This window comes from Camelus dromedarius, unplaced genomic scaffold (assembly GCF_036321535.1).
Source record: "Camelus dromedarius isolate mCamDro1 unplaced genomic scaffold, mCamDro1.pat HAP1_SCAFFOLD_169, whole genome shotgun sequence".
NCBI lineage: Eukaryota > Metazoa > Chordata > Mammalia > Artiodactyla > Camelidae > Camelus > Camelus dromedarius.
In genome coordinates this window covers 132,641-140,998 of record NW_026989778.1, presented here as the reverse complement: position 1 = coordinate 140,998, position 8,358 = coordinate 132,641, and the positions used below count along the sequence as shown (strand labels likewise).

The window sequence follows — 8,358 nt, the reverse complement described above, 5'->3', positions numbered from 1 at the left end:
CATCTCTCACTATGTGTCTTGAGAGAATATTTGTTCAGAGGGTAGGGGACAGGGTGCTTCCAAGTCTGGGTTCTGGGGTTCCCTGTCTAAAGGTGGCACTGGCACAAATCCTTTATTCATGGGGTAATTAAGCCACACAGTCTCGTGGTTAATTTGGCCTCCCTGTACTTCTTCATGTTAGGAGCTGGAGGGCTTGGGTAAGGCCCCCAAACCTGTTTTTGGTAAGCTTTCAGCCCTACCACACAACCTGGGTTGTCCCATTTCAGTCACATGACTTTGATTTTTGCAGGTAGGTGTGACTCCTGGACAGTGCCTGGGACTTCCAGGTTTCCCCTACAGTAGGAACACTGAAGAAATTTCAACCCGTAAGTTGTGTTTGGGGGCCTCGAGGACAAGTAGGGACCCACAGAAAGATATCTGGATGGGTGGCGATCAGGCCCGAGTCTTGGAAGGACAGAGATTCCATTATTGTTTTAACAGTGAACTTAAGGGAGGAATTCGGGAAGGTCTGATGCAATTGAGGTTAAAAATATTATCTGGCTTTTATTGTTAGCAGTAGTGGTTTTTAAACCTTAGACCCATTCCCGCTTTTTATAAAAAATATTTTGCAACCTTTCTTTTTTGGTGCCCGGAATTGAACATCATGGAAAGTGTAACCTAAGTATAAATATGATAAACAAATAGACAGGTAGATGGAAAAATGGGGTACCTAAATTCTTATATTATGGGGTATTTTATATTTTTGCTAATTAGTGACCTCTCAGGACAAAAGGCACATACAAAGGGAGTCACTTCTAATAAACTGTTTTTCCAAGCCTTACCTAAATGGGAAACAAGTGGCTTCAGAATGTTAGAGCACCTCCCAGGTCCCCGGGGAAATCTCCTTGTCAGAGTTACACTTGCTGATGGTGTCCTGTGCCAAGTGCAAGCAGATGCGGTTCGGAAGCTGCCCGGGGGCTGACTCCGGGGATTCCTTCTCCGTCTCAGCTCTGAGGGAGCCTTGCCTTTCCTGACCACAACCACAGAGGCGATTTTGAATCTCTGAAAACTGCCATACCAGTGTATATCACAACCCCCACAAGATATGTTGAATAAAGTAGAAAACTTTAAGTGCCTCCTTTAGGATAGAAATAGGATATAAAATAAATCATGATTTAAAAAATTCTAGTGCCCGAATAAGTGCTACATTACACTGGCTGCATTATTAGGTTAGACAACTTCATTACTGCTTTCCATACCACATCTTCTAGTTAGTTTTTATTTATCTTTTTTTCCCTAAAGAAAAAAATCATATGATGCATTCTTGTGTCAGAGGTGACAAGAAGAGAGCAAGTGTAAAACCGGAAATCGTGATGCTGGTCAGTCTAATATCAGCTCCGTCACTGCACAGATCATCTTAACTCATTTTACTGCAATTTTTGGAATTACCTTCTCACTTGGAAAATCCCCTGTGTCAGTTAGATTTGCTAGTAAAACAATTTTTTTTCTTACTTAGTGCATCAGTGATGTTTTCAAGATGATAAAAAATTTTGCCCATGGCATTTAAACAGTTGCTTCTTCTCGTAATTCATGGTTCACGGTCTTGTATTTGTCACAACTGGAGAAATGTGTTTTCTGTGTGCAAATTCTCATTGTTTTGGTGACGCAGGGACACTTGTCCTTACTGGATGGAGTATGATAGTAGTTGTTTGAATTCTCTCTCTAAATCTGGAGTCCTGTGTTATGATTCCTGTTACCTTAAAAAATATGAATATTGTTATTTACCTAAATAGATAACATCACACCAGTGATGTATATCAAATTGGTCCAACTAGGAATTCCAATATTAAATGAGACAGTAATTTCACAACTCACTATTCCAAAAATTTGGATTGATGGTTCAATTATACCAGGGACATTACCTGTTGTAATTGAATCAATCATTGCTTTCTTCAATAAAAGTTTCCATTCCATCTGCTCTTTTGTTTTATTGTCCTTCTGTGTTTTGTTTGCTTTCTTTTCCAAATATATATGATTTTGGATTTTGTCATTGAAAATCCTTGCTGGTTTTGCTACCTCATGCTGCAGAGAAAGCCTTGTGACTGTTTTATAGTCACTGATTTCATGGTTGTATGAGTGCTTAATGCCACCTTGCAGGGATGTGGAGACCTAATGAAGTGTGTGCATAAAAGGCTTAGTCTACATTGAGTGCAGGGTTAGTGTGAGCAGCTCATGTCATCAGTATCATAGTTAATCCATTACAATCATCCTCTGTTAATCAGTGTTATCATTCTAACGTCTCCAGGAGAGGAAATGTAGTATTCTAAATGCAAATCTTTGCCACTCTTTTAGTCAATTCAACACCTTTAAAGCTTTGCTGTAATAGGACTGTGTGCCTGGTATCCCTACTTTTGCTTCTCCTGACCCAGGACGCGGTCTCCACGGCTGATGATCCATGAGACACTGGATTCTTGGTCCCATGGCTCTGTGTGTTCTGGGACATCTGGGGACTTCAGCACTGTTTTAGGGGCTTTGGGTCCCACCTCTTCATAGCATTGCTGAGATGAGATCTGTGGGTTCACCCTCATTCTTGAGTGTATGGTGCATTTTTTCTAGAACCAACACACGCCACCGTGACAGCACTGCTTTGACCACGTGCTGGGGCAGCGTGTGCTTGTCAGTTCTTGGGTTTAAATTTTCTGTTCAAATTTCTAAAATGGGGTATATTGACAGATACACTCCATGTAAACAGAAGCTCTGTGGGGTTTTCAGCAACTTCTAAGAACATAAATATTCCTGAAGCAGCTAATCTTCCTCCCAACAAGTGAGGAGCAAGCCGGCAAGTCCTGGGGGCCTGTGGCGGCCAAGCTCTGCAGCCCAGGCTGCTCACCGAGGAGCAAGGAGAAAATCTTAAAAACCTACTTCAATGCTGTCTTTCACAGAATCTCAGAACTGAATGTTTTAATATTTAAAGAGGGGTGATTAGTTTTTTTATATATTATTTTATTTTTTTCCTTTTTCAGTATTATTAGGTATAATTATTACAGTTCAACTCCACATACACATTGCATGTAAATACATGTATAGAGTATACTGCATTTTTTTAGTTACATATATGTACTAATTATTGTTTCTAAGAACAGATTAGAGTTTCAGATTTTTAAACTTACATAGTTACCAGAGGAATAAAGCCAACTACAAAAGAATAATAAACAGAATATGGTAATCCAATCACAAAGGACAGTCATATGTGCTTAAGCATATTCAAGAAATCAAAATAACAATTAGTTCATTTGTGGTCTTATTATTATTGCTATTAATTTTAGATTCCTCATAAATGAAGTCTTATGGCATTTTTCTTTCTCTTTTCACCCCACTTCACTTAGAATGACAGTCTTCAGGTCCATCCATGTTGCTGCAAATTGCATCTGTTATGGCTGAGTAGTATTCCATTGTAGATATGTATCACCTTGTCTTTATCCAGTCATGTGCTGATGGACATTTGTGTTGTTTCCATGTTCTTTGTTCTATGTCCCTTCTGGCAACAATTACTGATTTTAAATATTTTCCACCTTAAAATCCTTCCTGAAGGAGACGTGGTAACAGGAATCAAAAACAGTTACAGCACAGGGTTGTGTGTGATGGGCCCTAGGGCTTGGTAGGAAGGTTGGCAGAAAAGATTTCAGATTCTGATCAAATGATTCCTCCTCTTGTAGCCCTGCTGACCGCCTCTCTCACGGCCTGCCCTACTAGTCTGACCAGTCCCTTCTGTGAATCCCACTGTATTGTGCACAAATTTTTTCCAATTGGTGTCATCCCGCAGGGACCTTAGGTGAGGCACCTAAGCTCCTGTGTTGGTTTCTTCCATCAGCCCTTAACTTCCTTGGGAGCCAGGACTGTCTCATTGCCCCAAGGATTCCTAATGCCTAGTGAGATGCCTGATACAGCTGGTACTTAACGAGCACATAAGTCAAATGGAAAAACCTGATCAAAGAAATGGCCCTCATTTTTCAGACATGCCTACTTGAGTACATAGGGTAAAATGACATGTTTTCTTGAATTTGCTGTCAAATACTTCAACAAAGGACAAGTAAAAGAACAAAGGTCTGAATAAAGGAAATATGGAAATGTTTGTGAATTCCTTATTGTATTGGGCTTATTGTACTATATTTATTGATGTATAATTAAGTTATTTTATAATTTTCTTATCATTAGCTGAATAGCAAGTATTAATACGTATTAATTGAAATCCTTTGAGCCGACCAAACTTACCCCACACAAAATGCTTAATGTCCTAGTAGTGTGTCTTACAGAAATCTTTTCCCATAAAGACAGGAAAAAGGGAAAGACTGATCTGTGCAGTATTTCCACATTGTCAAAAGACCAAAGACCGACACAAAGAAGAGATTCTAAAAAAGATAAAGAGGCTGAAATCAATGTCCTGAAAACCTAGCCAAGAATTCTAAATGTCCCAACTTAACTAACCTCAGCACTGCCGCATCAAGAATGAGGCAAGTAGAACCTTGAGGATTTTTTTTAAATAAATAAATAATGATCCAGTTCCTACCACAGGCAATTATGGTAAGAGTGAGTACATGTTCTAACACCAACTAGTGTACAAATTGTAATTTATACTTGATTCAAACTGCTTCTTCTATAAAATCTGAATCTTTTTATTCTTAAGACAGATTTGTGGCATATGACCTAGTGATAAAATTTTCAACTCGCTTGTATTCAAAAAGTTCACCAATGTGAGAGTTTATTACAACAACTATTGCTTTTTGGGAAACCCATGTGCCTTGTCACTCTCTTCCATAAGATTTCCTGTGGAAAATTCAATCCCTCATTCAGGAAGGGGCTGAGCAAACAGTCTGATGGAAAACCTTCATACACTGCAACACAAGAAAATGAAAATGACAGTGAGCAGCCCGTGAAGCTGGCAGACACACACAGCTCACGGCTGTGTTCCCGCCATGACATTCTGTAACCAGCAGGGAAAATGTGCATTTCAAGAAATAGACATAAACACTTTTCAGGACCTGAGCACATAATTTCCCTTTCAGGGTTTAGTGGGCTTCCATTTAATTCTATGAGAAGTGTTTAAAACAACAGAACAACAGCTGAGGTATGGTTTAAAGTAACATTTGTCTTAGTGAAAATAAAGCCAGCTGATTGTTATCATTTTTACTTTATTTGATCTCACTCTCCTACTTTACCTCCCCAACCTCCTCCACAAAATGATGGTGAACGTCCCCTCCTGGGTCAGAAGGCTAAGTAGAAAGTACCAATCACATGGAGGTGTGCTTTGTTGTTTTATTTTTCAAAAGAAACATGTTTCATTCATGTGATTTAAAATTAAGATCAAGAAACAAACTCTATTCAATGAATGGTAGCCAACACATGTCGTCATAGCTGCTCATCAGGTTTGGCCCCACGTTACACACATTTACATGGACATGTGACATGTGCTGTCATGGGACATGGTGAGTGGGGACAGGGTCTCTGCTCTCACAGGGCACACAGCCTGGTGGGGGAGGCAGTGTTCAATCATTGCCTTTTTTTTTAATGTACTTACAAATTATGGGAAATGCTATTTAAAAAGAACAAAGTGAGTCAATGAAAGTGAAAAGTTCAAGGACAGTATTTAGGTGAGGGAAGACAGGGAACCTCTTTGAAGAGCTGACACTCCACTGAGACCCAAAGGACAACTCCGGTGCTGCAGGTGAAGGGCAGGGACACATTGATAAAGGGCTGATATCCAGAATACACCAAAATCTCTTTAAACTCAACAAGAAGAATGAATAACCTGCTTAAAAAATGAGCAAAATGCCTCAACACACACCTCAACATGGAAACTAGATGCCAAAGAAATCTATGGAAACATGCTCCACAGCATCTGTCATCAAGGGGCTGCAGACTGAAACAGTGAGTTATCACTGCACACCAGTCAGAACTGCCAAAACTCAGAACACTGACAGCACCAAATGCTGGTGAGGATGTGGAGCATCAGGAATTTTCTTGCATTGCTGGTGGGAATGAAAAATGGCCCAGATACTTTGGAAGACGGTCTGGCAATTTTTTACAAAACTAAACGTACTCCTACCATATGATCTGGCAACTGTGCTCCTTGGTGTTTACTGAACAAAATGGAAAATTACGTCCACACACAAATCTGCATACAGATGTTAATAGCAGCTTTATTCATAATCACCAGAACTCAGAAACAACTAAGCTGTTCTTCAGTAGGTGAATGGATAAATAAACTGTGGTCCAGGCAGAAAATGGACTATTTATGGTGTTAAAATAAAATGAGTTATCAAGGCATGGAAAGACATGGAGGAACCTTAAATGCATATTACTAAGTGAAAGAAGCCGATCTGGGAAGATTCTGCAACTGTCTGATTCCAACTGTATGGTGTTCTGGGAAAGGCAAAACCACAGAGACTAAAAGATCAGTTACTGTCAGAGGCTAGAGGGGAAGGAGTAATGAATGAGGTGCAGCAAGGAGCATTTTTAGGGTCACTAAGACAGACTACTCTGTATGATGCTGTGATGGTAGAAACGTGTCATTGTACATCTGTCCAAACCCACAGAGTGCACACCACCAAGTGTAAATCCTAGTGTCAAGTATGGGCTCTTGGTGATGATGACGTGTCAGTGTAGGTTCACCCATTGTCGCAAATGCACGCTCAGGTACAGTCGTCAATAGTGAGGAGGCTGTGGGGACAAACTGCAGTTCATACACCCAATCCAGCCCCAGCCACTGCTGTGAATAAAGCTCTGTGGGTGTGTGGACTCTCCGGCTGCTCTGGCGTCTGAACAGCAGAGCTGAGCAGCTGCACCAGAGATCAGGAGGTTTGCAGATCCTGAAATATTGCCTCCCAAGCCCTTGACAGAAAAAAGTCTGCTGTGTCCTGCTCTACACGAATCACAATTCACCCTGTTGAGACAGGAGAGCAGGGCCCAAACAAGGCATGGTTAATCGGACTGAAGCAATGTTTTAGTCCCAAAACCTTTGTTGAATCCTGCAGAATCAGTGACAGACTGTAGCCAGGAAGCGTCTGCAGAAGGAGTCGGTAGCAGGCCTTCCCGCCAGGCTCCGGGATGCCGGGGGCCAAGCGCTGCACGGGGGCCACCCACTTGAAGAAGACGGACTTGCAGTGGAAGCCGATCAACTCATAGAGCTCGGAGAGGATGCTGCACTGCTGAATTCTCTCCTAGGAACGCTGAAGCACAGGGAAAAAAGCAACAAGCATCTGAACGAAACATGTAAGTGAAAAAAGACACGTAAAAAATGTTTTCCCATAAAACAGAGACCTGATGACACAGGAAGGAAGAGGAAGGCTGACTTCGTGCACTGATGGGACCGGATGCAGAAATGCAGGGAAGCAGCGCTGTGCAGATGCTCCAGACCCCCTCCGGCCCCACCTATCCACGTTCATCCTGTCCTTTTCCTAGAAAGGCTGTATTCCCTGAAACAGAGGAATCTGCTCCCTACACATGAGACGCAGAGAAAGGAAGGAGCAAAAGAAAGGGAAAGTAAAGGAACAACGTTTCATCTAGACCCTAGTATTTGGGCAGGACTTTCACCAAATACACATCTTCTCAAAGCACAGAGCACACAGTGAGAGGCTGACAGAGTGACTGCGACTTCTGCTCCTTAAGCACCAGCTACCTGCCAGCACACGCTGCGCCCCTTACTGAATCATTACAATCATCTCAGAAACTATTACTACCCCGTCTCACAGGCAAGGAAATCTGAAACTCGGGGAAGAATTATTATCATCCTGGACAATGTCCCACGACCCAGAATTGTCAGAGCCTCCACAGACCCTGGACTAAAATTCTCCACTTCACCACGGGCCCTGAGCCTCAGGCTGAGGCCACATCAGGCCTGCACGGGCCCAGAGCACGAGTATGTGGGACAGGGAATGGTCCCACTCGAAGTGCCAGGCCAAGGCCCTCAGAAACCTATGAAATGAAACCAAATCCCCAAACTCCTTTCCAACCCACTGCCCTGTCCGGGAGGACTGCTCGGCACATCTGCGCTGTCACCTGTGCACAGGCTGAGCAAGGGGCCCAGACAGTGACGTGACGTCCCAGTGGAAGTGGCTAGGAGGCCGCTTCATCACAGGACAGACTCTCCCGGCTTCCAACGTTAACTCTCCATTCCATTTTCAACTGGAAAGTAAGTTTAGACTTCTTTTCCTCTCCTAGAAACAAAGAGAGTGGTAGTATCAGCAGGAAACTCAAGACTGAGGAAGAGTCTCCTGGCCATCTGGAAGGATAGGTCGGGGAGGGAACAGAGACTGGGATCAGAAAGACCCGTGTTCCAGTCCAAAGTCTGCACGTCACTCGCTTTGACAGTTTACTTATTAA

General features: G+C 42.3%; 1 protein-coding gene across 4 annotated transcripts in view; it reads right to left on the bottom strand.

The window, feature by feature from the left end:
* Positions 1–5,272: 5,272 nt before the first annotated feature.
* LOC135320633 (uncharacterized) overlaps positions 5,273–8,358 on the bottom strand; it is a 135,720-nt gene continuing 132,634 nt past the window's right edge. For all 4 annotated transcript variants that reach the window (XM_064483775.1, XM_064483770.1, XM_064483772.1 and 1 more), the window contains one exon: positions 5,273–7,205. The gene's annotated coding sequence lies outside the window, so the exon portion shown is untranslated. The remainder of the gene's footprint in view (positions 7,206–8,358) is intronic.